Consider the following 25,460-nt stretch of genomic DNA (forward strand, 5'->3'; position numbering starts at 1 on the left):
AAATAGTAGGGAGCAGCACTGATTTCCCAGAGTTGCTGCAATATGTGGGGAGTTGAAAATCCTTGCTGACAAGGATGCTGAAACCCAATCTTAGAAGAGACAGTCATGACCTATTTAAGATACACGCTACACCTGGGGAAGAAACTAGATTCTCCCTCCCCCTGACAAGAGGATCTCCAATAAGGGTTTAATAATGAAAGCGATAAGCTTCTGGCCCCGCAAATGTCCCGACAACGTGTATTTCTTTCTCTTTCTTTCTTTTTAAACACTGTAAAGTGTCCACTAAACTATGAGGAGTCATTATTAGAGGACATATTTCAATAATCCATAATTAAATACTGCATCAGCCAGATATCACCCTTTGTAATCCTTGAAAAACGTATTAGGATTGTCATTGGTAATATAATAAAAACTCTCTGACCTCAAAAACGAAGCTCATCAAATTGAACAGGATCAAGAGTTGCCAGGTGTGTCTGAACTGCCAGACTATCAAAATACAATATTGTAGTAAAAGGTTCTCATTGAGCAGTTTTTTTTTTAAATTGCATCTCTAATATGGTCCATTTGCCGGAAGTTTAACACGAATAAGAACAAGATATTTATGGTACTTGAAATATCTTAGAAACCTCAAGCCAAGCTTCACCTTTCTCCCTGAACTCCGCATAGATGAGCACCCAATGGTTGGCTACCCACTGAAGTTTTACAATCATACACATAAAACCAACACAAAGATACAATACATTAAATACTAGCCTCCCAGGAATGCCACTCTCACTTACTTGCATCGAAGTGGGACGCAAACACCATGGCATCTTGTGGCTCAAGCGGAAAGCAAGCGCTGACAGGTGAGGACGACAGGAAACGAAAGAGTGAGGGCCAGCCAGGGGCATGCGCAGTCTGCAGCGCTCCTCCTCCTGCAGGAGGCGCAGCTGGGAGCACTTGGGCCTTGGGCGGTGCTCTAGAAGGGTCCTACGAGGCAGCACCTGCTTATCATGGGCCAAGCATGCCTATGGGGCATTTGTGAGCGTGAAGAAGGAACGAGTGAAAAAGCACTCTGAGCCTGTGTGCAAGGTGCTCAGGGAAGTAGCACAGAAGCGCTGACCATCCTGCCCTGCCCTTTGGTCCTTCGGGAGGTCGGGCCTTCTGCCCAAACCGGAGGAAAGCATCCTTGTGAATCTCTTCTTGCTTCAATCCAACATGTTTCCCTCATTAGGGCAAAGGAGCAGTGATTGCGGAAACCGGTTTGGCTCAGTGGATAGAGCGTTGGCCTGAGGACTGGAAGGTCCCAGGTTAGTTTCCGGTTAAGGGCATGTACCTTAGTTGCGGGCCCATCCCCAGTAGGGGGTGTGCAAGAGGCAGCTGATTGATGATTTTCTCTCATCAATGTTTCTAACTCTCTATCCCTCTCTCTTCCTCTGTAAAAAAAAAAAAAAAAAAAAAAAAAAAAAAAAAAAAAAAAAGAAAAAGAAAAAAAAAGTCAATAAAATATATTTAAAAAAGCAAGTTAACATCATTGTTTCTTAAAGACATTAATATCTACGAAATCAGGGTGCTTCTTCCAGTCAATGGCATGTCGTAGTTTATCTACAAACATTTTTTCGGACTCTTGGTGCGTACAGTGTATTTTACAACCCGTATCAAACTTGCTGAATGAAGATAATTATGAATAATCATCCCAAAAGGAGTGTGTCATTCATGCTGATAGCATCTGGCATGTCTGAACAGAGGGAAAATGACCTCCCATTTAACCACTGCCTTAAAATAATCACCATATATGCATATAGGAGATCTGATTTCTGGGTTTGCCTTTAGGAATTCAGCCTTTTGGAAAACTACCGGAAAACTATCTTCACAGTTTAGCTTTAGGACCAAGGAAAAGAATGGAGGCAAGGTAGTGTGTTTGAATCCCAGAGGTACGGTATTTCTTCCTCTGAGAATGTTGGCATCCCTGACGTTATAAAGAGGATGTAAAGGTCTCCTTGTGGTTGCAAAACATTTCCCCAAGAGCTTTGCAGGAGACTGAGCAGCATAGTGGTAGCTTGATTACCTAGATCAGCGTTTTTCAACCGCTGTTCCGCGGCACACTAGTGTGCCGCGAGATGTTGCCTGGTGTGCCGTAGGTGCAGACAAGACAAGAATTTTATAATTTTTCACTATTTTGTTTACTTAATATTTCATAATAAAGTAATTATAAAATACTTTCTTTGTGTTTATTTGATTCCTATTCAAGAGAATTACTTTATATATAGTCAATATAGGCACAGAGTTAAATTTTTTAACATTTTCTAATGGTGGTGTGCCTCGTGATTTTTTTCATGAAACAAGTGTACCTTTGCCCAAAAAAGGTTGAAAAACACTGACCTAGATAACTTCATTCTTCAAAAGGCTGTACATTCCAAGTGTCAAAGTTATCCTACCACCCTAACACAACTGGTAATAATATGGGATGTGTTTCCTTCTAGTCTTTTGTTGATATCATATTTTACACTGTTATCATATGCATATACAATTTTGTAACTTGTGTCTATTTAGTGACAATTGGATTACAAGTATTTTGTCAGTGATGCTCAACCTTTATTAGCTGCCCATCTTTAATAGTTTTTAAAATAAATGGTACTGTATTTTACATGTGATTTTCACTATTGTTTCCAAAACTTGGCACTATAAAGTTTTAAGATTCATGTATGTTGAAATAGTTTTCTCACTCAATTTTTATAACCTTTTTTATATTATGAAACATTCTGTTTATGTCTCTTTACATGGAAATTTTTGATACTGAGAATTTGAAAAACTTGCATTAAATACTATGTCTATTTTTCTTGCATTTCTTAAAGCATAAGAAATCTCTTTCAGACCATCCAGAGAGTAGGTAAATATTAAATTGAGTTTGCTTCAAATGCTCTTATAAAAAAAATAAATGTTTAAATTCTTAAGGATTTATTTTACTACTTTATATGAGAGGAGGGTTTATATTGATTTGACTCTATTTTTATTAGCCAATTTTTCTAATACTGTATGTTTAATAATTTTTTATCTTCCACATAGATTTGTGATAATTCTAGTAATATACTAAATTTCTAGATTTGTTAGAGTCTATTTCTATGGAAAATAATCCATCTGTCTATTATCAAGATAACAACAAATGACTTTAATTATTGTTGGACAATGTCTCACAATGTTCATTTGTAACCTTCTTACCCATTTATTTCCTTTTCAATATTTTAGAATAGTGACTTAGAAATACTGTCTTATAAAAATATGTTTTTGCCAAAACCAGTTTGGCTCAGTGGATAAAGCGTCAGCCTGTGGACTGAAAGGTCCCAGGTTTGATTCCGGACAAAGGCATGTACCATGGTTGTGGGCACATCCCCAGTAGGGGGTGTGCAGGAGGCAGCTGATCAATGATTCTCTCTCATCGATGTTTCTAACTCTCTATCCCTCTCTCTTCCTCTCTTTAAAAAATCAATAAAATGTATTTAAAAAATATATGTTTTTAAAGGCTTTATTGAGTTTGTAATAAACCTGTCTAATTTTAGGTAATTAAATATTTATAATATATACTATTCTCTTTTTAGAAACATGTTTTCTCTTAAGATTTTTTGTTTATTCACATAGGTCATATGTAATTCTTATTAAAATGATTACTAGCTACTTTATTTAATTTTGCCACTAAAAATAAATTGTTTTCCTTTCTGAAAAATGTTCACAAAGTTACAATTACAAAATATCTTTTATCTTGCCAAATTAACAGCATTTTATTAATTTTAATTTTTAGTTGATTCCTTTTGATATATGATATATACAAATATCACATAAAGAATAAGAATAACTGCTTATTTCTAACATGTTTACATCTATTTTTTTCTTATTGTATTGGCCAGAACTTTCAAAACAATATTAAATTATTATGGTGATATAAAGTACCATTATTATATTTTTCATTTAAAGACAAATGACTTCTATAGTTCCCAGATAAATTATTTTTATCTGGGAACCAATTTTACTATATGTTGAAACAAAGGCAATTTTTGCCCTTAACCTTCCACGTGTAAGGCAATTAATTGGTCACAATCCCTACAATGGTGTTAAATGCATTTCTATTTTTCTAATAAAGGACTTACTTCAGAATACTAGGGAGGTAGAAAATATAGGAATCATGAAGATAATAGGCAAATGATCAGGCTCCCTTCATTATTATCGTCACAACTTTGTAATGGGAATCTTCTTTGCTCAATTTTTCTACTTTATTTTGAGTAAAATTTGATCAGAAAGATAAGCCATAGCCAGGAGAAAAATAAAATATCGTTAAAACCAACACCAACACCAACACTTTATGGCAAGCCAAAATCACTTAGAAAATATTTCTAAAATATTAAAAGAAAAAAAATACAAATTTGTACTTAATAATGAAAGTTGAAAATGCCATAGCACAGTACTGTTAGTAAATATTATTCATTCTTGTAATTTTTTTCAATTGATATGTCTTTAAGAATGATTATAAACACAATTCAGGGCATTTTAGATATTTACCTCTGTTTGGAAAAAGAAAGTTAAGAATGGTTTTGCAATAAGATTTTACTACCACTTAACATGTTAGTTTTAGTCTATTCCTTTGTTTGGTGAAACAAACAGGCTAAGATGTTTCAGAACAGAACTTGCAAAATGCAGTCAGATTTTAAGATGGTTGGTCTTTGGTATATACAACAAAAAGCAAACTTGTAAGTGCAGGGAGGAGGGGGGGAGATCTGGTAGAAGAGAGAGCAGAACACAGTACAGAGTAAATAGCCACTATCAGGGGTCAGTGTCCAAAGTACCTGTGCTTATAGTTGAAAGGCTAGTTCACTTCAGAAAGTTGCCAACGTATAAAATTAGGCAAAACCTTTTTTAAAAAACTGTTTTTTGCTATCTAAAATTAGCAATTAAACTATGGTGATTTTGTGAGTATACATTCCAAAACCCAGATATATAATCATCAAATCAGACTACAGTTCTCTAATCTATATATATAAAAGCCTATACAACCATTTGGCTGATAGCTATGATGCACACTGATCACCAGGGGGAAGACACTCCATACATAGCCATGAAAATATGGAACAGACTGTTGAATTTTAGAGGAAGGTGGGAAGAGATTAACCAAAGATCTTATAAGCATATTAGAGGCCCAGTGCATGAATTTGTGCACCAGTGGTGTCCCTTGGCCTGGCCTGCGGGGATTAGGCTGAAACCAACAGTGAAACAACCACCAAGGGATTGCAGATCGCAAGAGGGTGCAGGTCAGGCCAAAGAACTCCACTGGTGCACAAATCTGTGCATTGGGCCTCTAGTAACATAATAACTAGCATAGTCAGAGGTGGGTCAAGACAATGTGGGCATATCTGTCATGCTGGGTAGGATTACTAAACATATGAGAACATAACTGAATTCTATTATGACCCTCTAGCTGAGGAGGTCCTGCAATGTGGCATGCATATATCAATGAAGCATAGCAACACAAACTATGATGAGCAACATCTGCTCACTCACTTCACATGGCAACTATTCCAACATAAACACCATATGCTAAAAATATGATCAAATACGAAAACAACAATTTAAATCCATTTTAAGTGGATTGCCCCCTCTGATCCACTTAAAGTGACACAGGTGGATCAGAGGGGGCAATCAAAATGACACAGGAGGATCAAAAGGGGTTATTAAAATGGTAATCCCCCCTCTGATTCTCCTGTGCCATTTTGATTCCCCCCTGATCCCCCCTGTGTCGTTTTAAGTGATCCCCTCCCCCCACCTTGATACCCCAATTTCTTTTTTTTACCCCTAGAAATGAGCGCAAAAAGAAAAAGTTACTCCGTGGAGTACAAGAAAGGAATCGTGGAAGACTCTTGGGGCCAAAATCTTATTGCTTTCTGCAAAGAGAAGATGTTGAGTATCCAATTGGTCCGAAAATGGCAAGCAGAGTATGGTAACCTCATTGAACAAGTTGACAAGGAAAATGCTAAAAAGCACAAGTATGGATCAGGTCAGCAACCATTATTTTCCAAGCTGGAAGACCTGATCTGTGAATGGGTTGTTGACAGGAGAGCAGAGGCTTTGGTTGTGAATAGGGCTCAGATTCAAGAATTTGCCCTTGCAATGGCACCACAGTTTGACATAGTCCCCGAAGACTTCAGAGCATCACAACACTGGCTGGATAATTTCCTTCAGCGAAGTGAACTGTCTTCAAGAAGATCTACCACATTGTTTAGGTTGGAAGATACTCAAGTTATTAAGAGAGCACTTGCATTCAAGTCCTTTATTGATGATGCTGACTTCTCTAAATACAATCTTTCCAAAATGATTGCTATGGATGAAACTGCAGTGTTTATGGGCCAATCATCTCAAACAATAATTGAACAGTGGGGTGCCTCTTTAGTGTACATTCCCTCCACTGCTTATGAAAGTGCACTTGTTTCCTGTATTTTGGCAATTCGTCTGGATGGCACTAAAATCCCACCTTTAATCATTTCTAAGGGCAAGAAGGAAAAGATTGAACGTGTTTGGGGCGTTTTTATTCTTGAAACTGAAAAAGCCTGGGCCATGCAAGCAGTTATAAGGAAGTGGGTCGATTTAATGCTGCCGCTTGTTATGCGAGGGAGCCAAAAAAGGTCTGCTAGTCTGGGATGCAGCCAGCACTCACCGCACTAAAGACATGAAGACATTTCTTCACAAAAGAAAAATAGATCAGATAATGATTCCCTCAGGAATGACGGCCTATCTCCAGACTCTTGATATTGCAACAAACAAGCCATTCAAAAACAACTTGCGCATGGAAATTAATGACTACATTGAAAATAGAATGGAGAGAAGTCAGCATGGAAACTTTGTGAAACCTAAACTGCAAGAAGTTGTGACTTGAGTGAAGAATTCATGGAAGAAAATCACTGACAGTTGCATTGCAAATGCACTGAGAGCAGGCTACCTTGACAAGAAGTACTCATTTAAAGACAGTGCTATTGCTAAACATGAGAGATTTGATCCACTGATTCTGAAAGAAATGGAGTCACAAGAAATTCACCAGGAAATTCAGGAATTGGATTGTTATGATGATGTTTCAGAAGATGATGACATGATTGTCATTGAAATTCTTGATATTGTAGGATTCATTTTGTCTGGTTTGTGTTGACAACTACCGAACTACCGTATACAGGTAATAAATTTCCTTTATTTTCATTTAACAATAAATGTGTACCATATTCTTCTTCATGAAAAAATAAGACATCCCCTGAAAATAAGACCTAGCACATCTTTGGGAGCAAAATTAATATAAGACACTGTCTTATTTTTGGGGAAACAGGGTAGGTACAAAATAACATAGGCAGATTTTCACTCTGAGTTGGTCCTGACCACTTTTATTAAAACATGAAACTCTTACAAAAGGGGTGTTATTTTAAAGCAAAAATATAATACAAAATACTCCCTAGTTGCAAGAATGCATCCTTGATATCCATTCTATATTTTCAAAGGGGCCATAACTTCGTTGTGAGAAATTACTTTAAGAATGGGTAGAGCCCTGGATGGTTTAGCTCAGTGGTTAGAATGTTGGCTGTGAACAGAAGGGTCTCCATTCAATACCTGGGTTGCAGGTTTAATCCCCAGCCTGATAGGGGTGGTGCAGAGGCAACTAATCAATGTGTCATTCTCATATTGATGTTTCTCTCTCTCTTTCTCTCTTTCTCTCTCTTAAAAAAAATCAATGGAAAAATATCCTTGAGTGAGAATTAAAAAAATAAAATAAAAGAATGGGTAGAATCTATTTCTATTTTTCAGATTTTTCATATAGAAGCAGTTATCAATTAATCTTTGAAAATATATATTTGTTTACCATAAGTTTTTATTTGAGCTTCTACATTGACACAATTTAAAGCTCTTAGGTCTTTTAAAACTGAGGAGCTTTAGGGTTTTAGATATTATAAAATTTAATGAGAATATGCTCATCATTCATTTTGCCTAGAAAATAACCCCCTCCAGAGTTCCTCTCTTCCTCCTCTTCTCCCACCTGGACACATTTACTGAGTGCCTACCTCATATTAAGGCAATGGATTGAGCTCCAGGGGATGCGATTATGACTAATAGGACATGGTACTTTTGCTTCCAGAAATGCAAGCTAGTGGGGATGCAGAAATTCATACAGCTAGTTACAATATAACCCAGTAAGTCCAATGATAAATGTATGTCTACACAGGTTGCTTTGGAGCATGAAGGAGAATTTCCCATCTCAGCCTGAGGAAGTCTGAAGGTCATAAAAAGAAGAGGTGACCGGGTTAATGCTTAAGCCCTTCCTCATAATTCTTTCCTGATATACTAGTAATTCCCATCAAAACAAGAGGCTAAGGGTTATCACCATTCCTAGATTTGACTGTCCAATGACTCATGGTCCATAATGTTAAATCTGTCAACTATAAAACTGTAAAAATAGGAAGTAACAGAGACCCAGTCATTATGTATTCATGTATTGTAATCAAATCTGCTTAATAGTCATAATTCTTTCCAATCCTGTACATAATAGTATCAATGAAACTAGAATAGTTTGAATAGGTACTAATAGGTACTAAGGATCAGACTCTTTCAAATAATAGTTTTTTAAAATGGCAATAATAGCATCCTCAAAAACATAACAGATCGCTTTGCTTTCCATAAAATCAGTACAAAAAGGATGCTATTCTCTTTACCCTCCACTGAGCTCAAAAGGTAGAACTGTTGCCAAGATAATTAATGTGCAGGAAGTTGTTTGTTTGTTTTTTCCATGGGAAATTTCAAAAATATCACTAATTTGCTTTGATTTCTTACAATGATTATAAAACATTTATAAGGACGCCTGTATGTACTAGTTTTAACTGACAGATTTCCTTTTCCACTGCAGTGCATCACTTTAAAAATATCCTTCTCCCTCCCCGTCAATTTCATAATAGAAAATCCAGGCAAAGTGTTTCACTCTTGCTTAACCTTGAAATATATATGTTGTGCTCAATGGAAAAATCTATCACTTATAGTTTTTAGAGATTTGGCATGAGACAGAAATAATTTGAAATGTAGACAAACTTAAGATGTAAAAGAATACAGTTTGGGATTGTAAAAAAAAGTTAGATGCTCTATGAAGGTCAAAGCTCACCCCTTCCCTTATATTCTCTCAAAAGATGCATCAACGTATGCACTGGTGGTAACTGTGGTGACCCCCTTACTACTTTACTTGTCAATGTTCTCTTTCCTAATTCATTTGAAATTTCACTTGACCTTTCTTTCTGATCCAACATATTATCTATCCATAGGTAATAATTTTCAAACTTACTTTCTAACTGTTTAAGGGTAAACATGAGATTTAGGATAATAGACAGGAAACTAATTGCCAGTCAGTATGTTAAATGCTTTGTTAGAGAATATACAAATTGTAATGGGAGGCTGAAAAGGAAATGGACTGATGCCCTAGGAGATAAAAGGAGGCTTTCAGAAGTCACGTTTGAGAATAGCTTACAAAATTTATAGGTGTTCACAAGAGGTTAAGAAGAGAAAGAATATATTAGGCAAAAATATACACAATTGCCATAACCAGTTTGTCTCAGTGGATAGATCGTCGGCCTGCAGACTGAAGGGTCCAAGGTTTGATTCCAATCAAGAGCATGTACCTTGGTTGTGGGCACATCAAGAGGGGGGTGTGCAGGAGGCAGCTGATCGATGTTTCTCTCTCATTGATGTTTCTGACTCTATCACTCTCCCTTCCTCTCTGTAAAAAAAATCAATAAAATATATTTTTTAAAAATATACACAATCAACACACATACAAAAGAAGCCAGAACATGAGGTCCTATTGGAGGAGGTGATAAGTAGCTATGTTCCCAGATGAATGAGAGGGGAGAGTGGACAGGGGAAAGCTGTGATTGGCCTGTGAAGAATCTTACATACCATGCCAAACATTGTAGATCTTATCCTTCAGACTTTCAATGACCAATATGATAGCTGCTAGCCACATGTGGCTGTTTAAATATAAATTAAATAAATACAAGCAAATATTCAATTTCTCAGTTGCAGTAGCCTTGAAGAGGAATATAAAACAATTGGGGGCTAGCAATCTGAATATGTGCCAGTAACCAATATCTTAATGCACATTCTTGTTAGCCTATAATTAAGTCACTGCACCTTCCTGAGGCAATATTCTGTTTCCTAAATACTTCCAGTTTACAAGGACCATACACCAAGAATGTAACAGCTTAGCCAGAGGGGAGATCACTGGCACCACCCAGACCAGGTCTTTGGGTTTAATCTCACTTCTGCCATCCCAACTCACAGAGGGACTGCAAAGCCTGTGAAAAGTCCAGAAGCCTGGTCCATATTTTGGGAGACAAAGAAACCAAGTGGGGGAAGTGGGGAGACCCTCTGCATTCGGTACTCAGGCTTTGGAAACCGACTCCCCTGAGTCACCGTACTAGTACACCTACAAATAAAGGGTTTTTCCTGAATCTTCTGAGTACCCATCGTGTGTTTCCTGGTCACCTGGTAAATTCTGCAGCACCCTCATTTCAAATGCCTGATAGCCACATGTGACTCCTGGCTACACAGCACAGACACAGCGTGTTTCCCTGTCACTGCAAAGTTCAGTTGGACAGCACTGCCTTAAATAAGGAGAAACCTCAGCCATTTGCTAATTACAAAGTGGAGACTGACCTGATTGTAACTCTGCTTGATTTAAAAAAGTAATCGATGTGAAGTAAAGGACTAGCTTAGCCCTGGGGCTGGCGGCAGAGGGCCAATTAGAAGGAAAGAGAGAAGACACTGCACTAAAACGGTAGCTGTGGGAAAGTGGGAGAAGCTGCCTATTTAAAGGGGCAGAACCAAGAGGACCATGCTAATTTCTAGTGTAGATGAACGGAAGTTGGTGATGCCTTCACTGGAAGACACTATGGGCCATTACAATGGCTGGAGCATGGAGATTAGTTTATTTTTTGACCTGTTGTGTTGTAAGGGCCTGGGGATTAGAGAGGAGGTTTGGGCTAATAGGTTTCAAAAATAATTTCTCATCATTTTTCCTTTATAAGGAACATCCTTTTACAATTGCCTAAAAACAAGCATTCTCAGCTTTCACATGACGCCTAACATTTTTAAAGTAGGTGAAACAAGAAAGGAGAATTGAGCCTCAGATTGGCAAAAATGAAGGCTTAAGGTTGTTGTTTTTTTACTTAATTTTACTAGCTGCAAATAAGCAGTGCAAAGGATAAGAGCCACCTGAGGATACTGGGAAGTGGGGGCTGCTCCCCAGTGTCACTCTAACTCCAAGGTTTGAGAGACTCCTCCGGAAGAAGAATCTTTAATATCCCCAAAACTCAGAGAGAGTCCACATCATCACTCAAGGTCTACTACTATCAGCTGTGTTTTGCACCACAGCTAAAGGTTTCAGTATTTTACTTCTTACTTCTTCATACTGACACTCCCTCCCCCACAGCTCTCGCCCATCCCATCCTCTTTATTCTAAGCTACTAAGCCCCCTTCTTTGCAAAGAAAACAGAAGTACACTCCAACTCCAAGGCTATTGCCACGTTCCTTCATCTCCATCACTTTTCTGCTTTTTTTCTTAGGAAGGCGTCTGTGTTTATTTGCTGGTTTACAAAAGGATTCGCAGAAAATTTCCCACAATTAGATTTAAAAATGAAAAATTGCTCTATTTATCCTTGACAACAATCAAAGAAGAAATAAGACCTAAAATTGCTGCTGTACTGATTTCCTGTATGTATTCACCTTAGTTGCAGGCTGTGGTTGGAAGTTCCCTTGTAAATTGCATGTTTGGAACATAGAACGTAATTTCCACAGGAAAAATATCACAAATTAGGTTTCCAAGCCAACTCATAAAAGCAAATTTGAGACATAATGCACTCAAAAAACCATAAATTTCCATGAAATAATAGAAAATAGCATATGAAATCACAGTTTATTTTCCTTTAACACACATTTAAACACTTTTGAACCAATACAAAAGTCCAGTGTTTCCTTGGCTTGACTAATTTAATGCTGGAGTCTTAGCCATAGGTGGAGTTGATGGACCAGGAGGGGTGAATTTCACATCCAAAAAATCTCAAAAATCCTTAATTAATATTAATTAATTAGATATCAATAAAATCAAGAGCTGGTTCTTTGAAAATATAAACAAGATTGACAAATCTTTAACCAGATTCAGTAAGGAAAAAAATAAGTAAAATCAGAAATGAAAGAGGAGAAGTAATGACTGGTACAAAAGAAATACAAAACATTCACTATCTATACTTCCTGGCCGCCTACCTGCTCCTTAACTTATTTGCAATCTGACTTCAGCTGTCCTCCATTAAAACTTCTCTCCATGTCTTCAAAGGTGGTTTTTCATTGGCCTTGAACATAGTCTCGTTCAGCTTTCTTAAGTTCTCTTGAAAAGTTCTCTTGGAAAACTATTCTTCACCATGTAGACTGAATTACTCCATCCAAGTGTTCTCATGGTCATCTATGACTCATCATACATTTTAATACACAATTCATTATCAGTCTGATTCCTTCCAGGCCTGTTAACTCCCCGAGGGCTGGCACCATTTCAATTAGGTTCATCATTAAATTCACTTCCCTATCAAAAATGTAACTAAAAGGTGTTGAGTAAGTCACTCATGGATAAAAGAATGAGTAAATGAGTGGAAGTATGACTCTGATCATAATGAGAAGCATCAAGTTCAAAGCAGTGGGTCAAGGAAGAAAAGGGTGCAGATGTATGAGAAGTCAGCTCATAGAGTGACTTGAGGTGGGACACTACTGACTGAAACATTTGGACTCAAGAGTTTTTATTAATGACTCATGGGTTGGACTAGGGATAGGAAAAAATTATTGAAGTACAAGAGCCTTTTAACCATGACATTTTTTGCCATGTCATATTGCATATTCCATATTCACATGACACTACTCAGGAAAGTGGGCCCAGGGAATGGAAAACTTTGCAGACAAAAGGCAGGTACTTGCTTCTCAGAGAACAAACCTGACTCTGAAGATCTGGAGTGGACACGGGGTTTATCTAAATCAGTGGCTCTGAGATATAGAACAGCTACTAGTACATGAAAGCACCTGAGGAATTTCCCATAATTCCAGATTCCTAGTTCCAGTCCCAGAAGATGCTAATTCTCTAGGTCTGGGTGAGCTGTAAGAATCTCTAAAACTCTTCAGGCAGTCCTGCTGTGCAAAGAGAACGTCTGATCCAGCTGAACTTGTTCATTTCCACAAAAGGACACTGACCTCAGGAGAGACTTGGCAATGCACAGGGCATCACTGGCAAAGCTAGGACTATAAGTTCCTTCTCTTAACCTTGATGCTAGAGAGTCCACATCATTCTAAAGAAGTGCAAGCATTGACCAGATGTTGGAAGAATAAAATAAAAAAGGGATAGTATATCTTAACTCACTTCACAGCACACTGTTGAAGTTAGAGGGAGTCAGTAGTTCTCTCCGTTGGAGCTCTGTCGCAGTGAGTGAGGTGGGACCACACTAGCATGCAGCCACTCTGTTTAGTGAACTAAGGTTACAAGAAGCCTCACCTATTTTTATGATGACAGTAGAGCTACAGATGGCGGGATGTTTTTCACTGAGGGGTGAGTTATCATTGGCATTAATAACAAACAGCTCATAGGGAATAATAAACATCTGTTCCTCATAATCCCTAAGAACAGAAGAAATAAAGATGGACTCACAATGTAATGTTACAGGCTTGAGCCAGGAATACATGAACTCTTTTCATTTATTAAATGTTAGAATTATCAAAAGAGGTTGCTTAATTGTTCTTTATGGTGGGACCTTTAAATCCCAGAGGCATTAAACCTACTCATTGCAAAAGGCAGAGGGTGACACAAGTTGATGTCTCATTAGAGGCCAGCAAGACCTCTGTCCTTTTCAGTGTTTCCTCAGTGGAATATCCTACATGGTCCCAGATAGAATCAGTCTACCCGTATTTTCCGGCGTATAAGATGACCCCCTAATTTTACAGTTAAAACATAGGTTTAGGCCTATATTCGCTGTATAAGACTACCCCCACTTCAAAGAAAAGACTTACTTTGCTTTCAAGATCTGCAGGTAATTTTTGTGCAATTTTGGTCTTTTGCCCCCGATTTTCAGTTGACTTTTTTTCGTTTCAAAAGTCGTCTTATACGCCAGAAAATACGGTATGTTGGCACAAATGCTACTTGAATAGCTTGGGGATAAATCACTACTAGTATTCCCTTTATTTTACCCGGAAAAATCAGCAAACACTCAATATGCTTGCACAGAGAAACAATGGTCAAGATCTTCCTTTAATCTCTTGAGATGAGGACAAAATACTATGTCTCTAGGTAAAAAACAGGTGACGGATGGGAAGCTGCTTTTGTGACATCAGTGTAAGTCCCTGTACCAATTAGGCTTTTCTCAATTACATTCTAGCTCATTTCCTACCTTTTCTTCTTTTTGGTCATTCTTTCATAGCTCATTCACCCAGTAAAGGAGGAGAAAATGCAAGTGTGTTTTGATGTTTTCAGAGTTTTATAAAAGTCTTTTTAAAAATATAGATATAGCCAAAACCGGTTTGGCTCAGTGGTAGAGCATCAGTCTGCGGACTGAAAAATCCCAGGTTCGATTCCGGTCAGGGGCTTGTACGTTGGTTGCGGGCATATCCCCGGTAGGGGGTGTGCAAGAGGCAGCTGGTCGATGTTTCTCTCTCATCGACATTTCTAACTCTCTCTCCCTCTCCCTTCCTCTCTGTAAAAAGATCAATAAAATATATTTAAGTATATATATATATGTGTATGTATATATATATATATATATATATATATATATATATATATAAATATGTGATTATTTGCATTTTTAAAAATTTACTAATTTACCACAAAAGTAGATTTTAGCAAAAGTAGATGTTCCCAACAGGAATACATTTTCCCTGCAGTATTAGAATCTACAGAGGTCCATTTAAACACCATTTAACTGTGACAGGAAGGCAGGCAGCTCGTGCCTAATGATGGTACTGACAGGAAGGACAAGGGGCACATCAAACAGGATGACTTTGAGGGGAGCCTGTTAAACCTCAGGATGTTGGCAGAGCCACTTAGTCCCTAAAATACAGCATTTGTGTCAATAACTCCCAAACTGACCTATTCTGCTATTAATCTGGAATGTAAGAGAAGGGAATTGGGTGATTAAGTCTTTAAAATAGGGGTAGTAATTATACCTTTATGAAAATTAAATAGCCTAGTGGATATGTCATATGCTTTTATTAATATGGTTTACAATATTTTGTTTAACAGGGAGTCTTATAACATGTGGAGTATTAATTTTTATGGATCATAAATTTTAATAGATATAAAATATTCCATTTCTGAAATGATGCTTGAGATAATTAATTTCTAACCATCAGGAATATTAAAATGAACATCATATTTATCATAAGTGGGGGAAACCAAGTCAAAAGAAATCTATGGATAATAAAATGGCAACTAAGTTATATTTATGTTATAGTTAAGGTACTTTCTCTTCTATGTATTAAAGTCTAATGAAAATATTTACTTATACTTTCATTTGTATTGAGCAATATGTTTCAGGCATTGATTAAATACAAGCTCCTAAATTAGAGTTATGAGGATATACAAATTAATAAGACACATTCTCTGCATTAAAGCAGATTCCAGAGTGAACAGGGGCCAAAATATCAGCATTGATCCTGAGGGATTACGTCTTCACTCTGAGGGCCACAGAGAATGGCTGAAGGGCTTGGAGGAGGATGTGACACAATCAGCTTGCATTTAGATTGGTGTGGAAAATTATTGGCGGGAGCCAGCTAGAAGGCCATTGCAGTAATTCAGGCAAGAAATGAAAACAGGCATGTCCCTGAACTAACAGTCAAAGGGAAGAATGGAGACAAGTATAGAAACGTCAAGGAGACACTGAGAGTGTAGAATCCGCTATTGGTTTGAGGATTAATGATAGGGAGGCTATTCCAACTTTAATTTGGGTCTCTGAAGAGATGATGGGGCCACTCACAGAGATGTGAAACACGGGAAGAACAGCAAACTTCATCACAGGGACAGGACAAGATACACTTAGGGACTGGAAAGTCAATAGGAAATTCCAATAGAAATGGCTCCCCTGGGAGCTTTTTAAGTGGGAGCTATATACATAGAGTCATCAGCAGTGTCTAACAGCTACAGAAAACCATGGGAATATCCCCCCATCACAGGGAATATTTTTCTGAGAGTAACAAGACAAAGGCAAGAACAAGCCTTGGTCTCCCAAGCCTTAGGGAGTGAAGACTGTGACAAGATCAGAAATTAGAGGAAAAGCAGAGTTGTGAGTGGTGTCAGTGTCCTGAAAATCAAAGGTAAAGAAAGAGAATGAGGCAGAGAGCATGCATTGCATGGGAATCTTAGGTGGGAATGCCTCTTCATGTGGTACCCAAGACTTTTCAGGAACCTTGGCCAAAGAAGTGTCCTTGGAGGCCACAGAGCCCCCGAATGAGGGGGAGTTGCCACAGAAAATGAGAGGAGGAGACGTCAAGTGCAGTCAATGCTTCCGAGAAGCCCAGACACTGAAGCTCTGAAAAAGTATGAAGATGGAGAAGGAGTCCAAAGAGGGCTTTGATTATTGTTTGGAGGCAGAAATGTTTAAAGAACCAACAGAAAGAGAAATATCAGAGAATCAAAAGAAAGTGAGAGTAACCAATGAAGTGAGGAGGAGGAGGAGGCAGATGGAGATGGGAAATGGAGCACTGGATTGCTGGTAAATCAGAGCAACACCCTGTGGAGGAGGCAGGGTTTCCCTTTCTTTTCTTTTGCCTCTTTTATTTCTACCTTTTCAGTAGAAAGCTCCATATGTAATGCTTACTTTACTCACACAGTGGCCCACTTTTCCTCTTCACTTACTAAGAAGGTACTGAAGGTCAATTTCGCCCGGATACTGTGCTATGTGCACAGAGGACATAATGGTACAGCAAACAAGGCACTGCCAACAAGGGAACCACGGCTTTAGGGGTGGGATGAAGAGAGGCACACACATACATTTCTAAACCCAAGGCAGAGTGGTCATCTTAGCATCGATTTATAGCTTGCAATGAGTACAGAAAAGCCCTATGTATCTTTCTATCTCTTAGACATGAAAGAGCCTATATAGCTTTCTATCTCTTAAAGCCAGTATTAAATTAGTCCACCCCTTCTAATATAATTGCAAGCCACAAGCTTATAAATGTTGACCACTTGAGATGGCTAGATTAGTTATTAATCTAGCCAGGGAACTGGAATTAATTAACTTTAGTAGTGAATTGCATTTTGACCTTGGTCTAATCAAGCCAATTTTCCACTTTGGAGAACATGATTGATTATCTCGTTCATTTAGAAAAAGAACCCTAATGGAACAAAACATATAAACACCATAAGTTTTACCTTAATTATTAGGATTACAGTGCAATTCTTGATACAGTGTGTTTTTCCTCTAAGAAAATACACAATTAAACAAAAATGGTTTCCTTAAATAGTTAAGAGATAAATGAAAAAATTAGGCAAATTTAGCAGGGAAGGTGAGAATTATTTTACTATAATATCAAATATATCTTTTGTTATTGTTGTTGTTAATCTTCATTTGAGGATATTTTTTTCTGTTGATTTTTTTAGAGAGAGTGAAAAAGGAGGGGAGGGGAAGAGAGAGAGAAACATTGATGTCAGAAAGACATATCTACTGTTGTCTCCTGCACTTGCCCTGACTGGGGCTGGGGATCAAACCTGCAATCCAAATATGTGACCTTGACCAGGAATGGAATCTGAGACTTATGGGTGTGCAGGCCAGTGCTCTAACCACTGACTCACACTAGCCAGGGCATGTATTCTTTTTATTCTTCTCCTTATTTCATTATGTTTTACACCCAGCTTCCCTTTTTACAAGATGCAAAATACTTCTGTGCTATTACTATCCCATATACCTATACCTAATAGGGAAAAATGTAATAAACTCTTCTAAAATACTTTGAAATCCTACCATATGCATCAAGTGTTTTATAGTATACAGATAAATAGCACCCTTGATTATTAAAAAAAAAACAAAACACTTCAATGTGCAGTGAAATTATCTAGATGTATATCAACTGAGAGACATCGCAATGTAATATATTAAATGCTATGTATGACAAAATGCTATTTTATGTAGTATCTATGTTGCTACAATGGCCTATGTCAACACTCAGAGACGGGCTCACACAATGACCAAGATTTTCAAGAGAAAGAGTGAACCATAGTAACAGATACCAGAGAGGCAAACACAGTTTCCTTTGCAGAGTACATTCAGATGATTAACTAGTAGGGTTCAGCCAGTCGCACTGTTTTTATTGTATTGATTTACCAAATAAACCTTAAAATTAAATACTCTTGGGAACAACTACCATTTTGATACTTCAGTGAGGACTTCTGGTTCTATGTGCAAGTAAAAGGGACATTCCCCCCCTTTCATTAAAACAAAGCAGCTCATTTACTGAACAAAAATGAGGAGGATCAGCATTAATTTGGAGCATCCTCTCTGTGCCAAAGATATTGGCAGATATTAAACACTCAGGTAATGATTTGGTGCATTTTTAAAACAAGCATTAGAGCAATTTCCACAGCAAAGGGGGGGGTGGGGTGGGGGAAGCATTGGTAATGTTGCAGCAAACATAGGGGTGCATATATCTTTGCAAATAAATGTTTCCACGTTTTCTGGATAGATACCCGAAGAAGGGTTGCAGGGTAACTCTATTCTTAATTTTTTGAGGAGCCTCCAAATGGTTTTCCATTATGATTGTGACAATGTCACCCCAACAAATTTAATTATTTTAAAGCAAATAAACAAAATCACATCATTGGCACTGCAGCTTTTCTTAAAATGAAGGTACTTTCTCCTTGCCAAAAATGCGAGCTGGAATGGGCTTTGGGAGGAAGACAGACATGGGGAATTCACTGGAACAGGTTAATGTTTGTACCAAAGCAGTAGAGACAAAAAGGAATAAACTTGAAGCATTTATAGAAAACACAAACTCGTTGCATCCTTTAAAGTCACTGCTTCTTACCCACTGATTCCTAAAATACTATCAACTTAGAATTGTTTAGTCAGGAAAAATATCTTTCAGAACAAAACAGAATTAAGTAGTTCTTCATATAAATAAAAAATGAAGAGTGTGTATTGCCAGTGCCTCCCCTGTCAAGGGAATTCCAAAAGATATATTTTAGGAAAGATATATTGAGGGAAAGTGACACCAGATGGAAATCTGAGATGCAAGAATACTGAGGAATAGGAAAGTGGCAAATACGAGACTAAATGTACACAAACATTTACTCAGGAAAACCATAATGTCTAATTTGATGGAGTTAAAAAGTAGAAGAAAAATAAAAGGATAAGTTAAAATTGGAGTGACTATAAACAAAAAGAAAATCAAGAAAATGATGCACACACATTCAGGATATTGTTACCATTTTATTTGAAAATGGTGTTTAGGTTACAGAGATGTTAGTGTATAGTTTTATTTATATCTTACAGATGACTTTATAAATATAGATGCTAAACTGCCCATGGATTTTAGGACGAGATTGCCTGGGTTCAAATCTTGCTTTAGCCACTTACTAGTAGATGTCTGACTTGGCTAGTCAGTTAAGTTATCTGATCCTACCTAATCTTATCTGTAAAATGGGGATAAAATGACATTACCTGTCCCATAGGATTTTATAAGGACTCATTCTGTAAATACAGGTCCCACACTGACTGGCATACACTAAGGATTGAAGCAGTGTTGGATATAATGATTTTTAGAAGAAGTGCCAGGATCCCTTTAATCATTCATGTTTCCTTTCTCTGGATCTTCATCAAGTCCATCATAACTCTTGGGATAGTATGCAAAGTGCACATAGTATATGTGCCAATGAAACTTGGAATGGTATAAAAATGTTGTAATATTTTGACTTCTGTTTTTATATCTCTTCCAAATAAAACTCAGGAATTGGTTGGCTCTACAGGTACACTGAGCTAACATTGTCAAAGGCCAGCCAAAATGACTCACTGATCCCCAGGCTGCATAACACAGACCCTGTAAGTTTACAAATAAATTGTGACATGTTTTCCCCTTAAATGAATGATCTTAACATTTCAATGCAATGCTGTTGATTTCCCATATTGAGTTATTTCTATTAATAATCATCTTAGAGGAAATGAATTCTACAACATAAAAGAAAATAATACTATCTACACACTCACTGTTCTAGCTGATCTATAAATATGTAAGACTCAGATCCCTATCAATCCCTAGAGCAGTGAACAGCCAATTGTTTGCATATAAATCCTTCATTCTTTTCCCTCCATTTTTTAAATCTTCATCCTAGGATTATGTTTTTTATTGATTTTAGAGAGAGAAGAAGGGGGAGAAAGGGAGAAAGAAAGAGAGAGCACTCAGCATTAATTTGGAGCATCCTCTCTACTCCAAATTACTAGTAATGTGAGAGATGTGAGAGAGAAACATCTTTGGTTTTCTCCCATATGTGCCCTTACCCAGGATCAAACCCGCAACATTTTTGGTGCATGGGATGATGGCTTGGACTCCATTTTTATTTAGCAAACATTTATTGAGAAGTTCAAGAAATGTTCTTAGTGGCACAATTTATTTTTTATTTATTTTTAAAATATATATTTTATTCAATTTACAGAGAGGAAGGAAGAGGGATAGAGAGCTAGAAACGTCGATGAGAGAGAAACATTGACCAGCTGCCTCTTGCACACCCCCTAACGGGGATGTGCCCGCAATCAATGTACATGCTCGTGACTGGAATTGAACCTGGGACCTTTCAGTCTGCAGACCTACGCTCTACCGCTGAGCCAAACCGGTTTCGGCTTAGTGGCACAATTTAGCATGGGAGATAGATTATCAGCAATTTTCCTATTTTTGAAAACTCAGAAAACAAGGTGCACTGCTTCTTCTGGTCCAGACATATTTACCCTCATATAAAACAAGCCAAGACTACGCTAACTCCATCATACTTCCCAGAGGATGCAGTCAACAGTCAAAGGCCACCTGGTGACTCACTCTTATGACAGAAAATGCCCTAGTGAGGGGAATGCTCAGGGTGACTTCCACTACCAAATAAGACTATGATCCATTTGTAATCTGCAGGACAGGATAGATTTGTAGTTCCTGCAGCTTCGTGGAGACCTACAGCTGGAGAACTTGAATTGTGCTAGAGTCTATGCAGTTTGCCACTGGGCTACTCTGGTAAAGTAATGTTTCAAGGAAGCTTCTAGGGCAAATTATTACTTTTAAATGAGCTGAAAGAGTTCCAAGACTGAGCCACCAAGCAGCCATTGACTACCTTTTTTGAAATAATCTCTGTCGCCTTCTTGTCAAACTTGTTCGCTTTCTTAAGAACCTTCTATTAAATTCCTGATATGCTTATGTTACACAGAGTTAGTTTCTGAATAAAGAGTAAGCAATTGTTGCCTGAGTTATGAGTAGATGAAATGCAATATGTACAAATGGCTTCAGTAACTGTGTGAATTTTTCATCTTAAACAAAGTTAATGTTAACATGAATCACTTTGTAATTACTTTATGACTAGCATCAGATGAATTATTATGAGCTGTAAAGCTATAATAAAAACATTATGACACAATATTATTATGTGCAATAAAAATTCATTAAAATTCCCAACCTCCAAAATAAATTTGTAGATGACTTATACCATTTAAAGTATTTCAGCTATGGCGATCTATATTTGTAAGATGTAAATTTCCTCTTGGTCTGTTTCATCATTTGTAAAAGAGAATACTAACTTCCTCAAAGTATCATAAGTTAAATGAATATCCATGCAAGTTCTTTGAAGACGCTCCATAAATTATGAATCAAATCTAAATAGCAATTCCAAACTATTTTCTATTTGATAACCAAAGGTCAGGTTTATGCCCTTGTTAAATAGAAAAAAAAGGACTGATATCTGAAGTTATTGAAATTATATAAAAGAATAAATTTAGCCTTTTAAGTCAATTTGACAACATCCCAACAAAGCATAGATGAATTGTGCGTGTTTTTTAATTAAAAAGAAGTAGAAAAGGCTTCTCAGTGTTATGAAAAATTTCTTCAACTATGTAAATGTACAGTAAAACTGAGTAATTATATTTGCTCTCACATTTTATTTTTTGTATCCTTCCTTCAAAAAATATTTTCAGTAAGTATTGAGAATGTTTACTCAGTAAAAAAGAAGATGATAAAAGATAATAAGGGATTATACATTTATAGTAGCACCATTTCTTTTTTTTTTAAATATGTTTTTACTGATTTTAGAGATAGAGGGAAGGAGAGGGAGAGAGAGATAGTAGTAACATCTATAGGCTGCCTCCTACATGCACCCACGGGTGATTAAACCCGAAACCCAGACATGTGCTCTGACCTGGAATCGAACCAGTGATCTCTTGGTTCATGGGAGGTTGATGCTCAAACACTGAGATACACCAGCTGGGCCAGCTGGGTGCACCATTATTTCCAATCAAAATATGTAACTGCCCTTTTAGGCTACTGAAAGCAAAAGAGCTAGCAATGGGAGCTGCTTAGTGCTTTCAGATGATTAAAAGTGGGCACCCTTCAGGCAAAGATGTCTCCGAGAGTAATCCATGGACCACCTGCATTATATTACTTGAAATAACTTTTTAATAGAGTAAAGAGTTGTGAAATGTTTCCCAACCCTCTGATTTATTAAACTACTGTTTCTAGAGAAGTAGAAAACAGAAATGAGCAATCATAATAAATGCCCCATGTATTTTCATGTAAAAATTCATCTATAGTGGACTTTATCACTGAGCTGAACGAAGGCATAATTAGAATCACTACATGATGTTGGAAGAGTTGTACACTGAACATCTTTGGAGGGTGTTGTTGATATCAGTGTTGATATACAGAAGCTCTGATCTCCAAACTTAATTCATACCTTATAACTGCTAAGGAATAATTACCAAAAGAGCAACTGAGAAAATCCATTGCATTTGCACTTTTCAAAACCTCAGTGATCAATGCCATTAAGTATGAGATATACAAAGGGTTGCATTTTGATCTACCCTTTACATATTAAATAGATCATCTATCACTTGGCAAATTAAATTTGTTTCATCATTTATTTGATGGAATTTGGGCTTTTAAACCAGGGAGCTGAAGAAGAAATAAATCCTTTGTTAGAACACTTAGGCCAATAGATTATTGAATAAGCAATTTTATCTAATGTGAATTAATGGTCTTTATTCTTTGGTTATTTAGTATACATTTAAAACACCTCTGAAGAGAAAAAAAAATCTATCTAAAAATATATTTCTTCCCTTGGCAGTAGTACAAAATGTGGTTTGTTTCTTTAAAAAGTAATCTCAACTATAAAAACTAGTCAATGCTATGGCTAAGTGGTGAGTGGTGAGTGGTGAGTGGCTTCAAGAGCCACAGTCAGAACTGTAGCATCCCAACACCTATTTTCTCAAATCAAATGCTAAGCAAAGTGTCTTCAATTGAAAACCAAACTACCCAAGCCTCCTCAGTTGTCTGCATTATCAGTGATATTTTCGGTAATTGAATCTAATGTAATATTGTTTGGGGAGGTTATAAAGTATCACCTGCCTCAGTGCAGGTTATCCAAGCTGTTCGGGTTCAACACTGAATCCATCAGCATCACCCTAATATTATTTCCTGATCCACATTGTTATCCTTTTTCCCCCATGACTCATTTGTTTACATATCTTCTTTCATCTTTAGTTCTGTAAGCATGTCAAGATTGTCCTCCAAAGAGACATTTCTTTCATCTTGTAATTTACTTGTTAGAAATTCTCAATTAGCCAAATAGACCTTTACCGGAAGGCAGTACACATTATCAGACATGAGTTGTTGTTTTTAACAAGAAAATCCCAGTGAATAATTAGTTTACTTGATTTTCACTTGTTATGTGTTTTTGATGAAACAAAGTGTTTTTTAATCATATATGCATCAAAATCTAGTCAGTATATTTTATCAGAGAGAATAAACACCATGATGCCATAACTTTATTACATACTATTACAAATAAGCTATTATGTTTAATATTTCCATAAATACTATTACATTTAAACATACTATTACAGAAAAAAGTTAAAATAAAAATATTGTCTTAGAAAAAAATTGAGAATTAAAGGGAAAATAATGTAGGATCATCAGAAAATGACCCTTTTTTAATGACAGAATGTTCCTAGAAAATCAATATCAGGCGAATAACAATCTCTAGTAATTAGATTTTCTGACGAAAGTGGAACTTATAGAAGATCAAGTTGAAAACCTGAGAAAAAAGAGATTAAGTTGTGCAATAATTTCCTCTTCCTTTATATAAGTAAATATGCAAATAAACAGAAAAAAATGTATTCTAATATGATACACATAAACAGAGCCTTCTAGAAAATTTTAATTATGATCCACAGAAAAAACTTTATCTGTTGTGCTGTGAACTGTGTTGCTGAGAGGACTGAAATAGAGAACGGGTTTTATTAAAAATTGGCATACTCAGATCTATTTCAATGTGCATTACGGTCCTGTTTAAAAGATTAACAATTGATGGGCTTCTTATAAGTCCCATGAGGTTTTCCATCCTATCATATGAATGTACACCCATTCATTTGGGCTCAATGATGACAGATACCTAACATAATATAAGATGCATAAGCCCTTTGATCTCACTGTTAATGGGCCTATCACTCACTATCATTTTACTCCCCATTTCGATGGAGATGCTGAAAATAATAGGAGGGACAAAATAAATAAAAACAATGGCTTTTTCATCTCTTTTCTTGGTTAACTTGAGAAATTCGTCTTTGTCTATTAAAAGCTGGAGCAGTAAGTTACCAGGCCTTGGGCCAGGTGTTTCATCACTGTTCCAGACTTCCCCTGCTCCTGGCTGTTTATGCAGGGATCTCTGGGATGAGGCACAGCTCTGTGTGACTGAGCAAACTTCCTGGGGATTCTGATGAATGGTAAGCCTTCAAATACGGACTGTTGATGCCTTATTCAGGGCACCTGGGGTTAAGCCCCCAAATTGGCATTTCTGGACAAGTTTCCAATGATGCTCAGAGGACTGTCTGGGAACCACATTTTGGTCACAGCATTGGTGAGTTAATCTATCTGAATTTTCACAAACTGCCTTTCACTTTCATTAAGTTACTATGATGACATCTCATCACAAGTCTATAGATAAAATCAGACAAAAAATATACTGCATCAGCTTAACTACACATCTTTGAAAGAATAGTTTCATATGATAGAAATTACACAGCACCTACAAAGAGGCATATCTTTGTTGAATGGATGACTAAGGAAAAGGAAATAATTGCTTCCAATCTGAAACAAGTAGAAATGCAAAATCCAATAGCCCTGGCTGTAAGATATAGTATGCCACCAGTGTAAAGTATGGG

General features: G+C 37.0%; 1 protein-coding gene across 9 annotated transcripts in view; it reads right to left on the reverse strand.

Moving 5' to 3' along the window:
- The window catches only part of DLGAP1 (DLG associated protein 1), a 573,475-nt gene that overhangs the window by 410,129 nt on the left and 137,886 nt on the right, over positions 1-25,460 (reverse strand). The window lies entirely within an intron of this gene.

The sequence above is a fragment of the Pipistrellus hanaki genome, assembly GCF_964339955.1.
Source record: "Pipistrellus hanaki genome assembly, chromosome: 6".
Classification (NCBI taxonomy): Eukaryota; Metazoa; Chordata; class Mammalia; order Chiroptera; family Vespertilionidae; genus Pipistrellus; species Pipistrellus hanaki.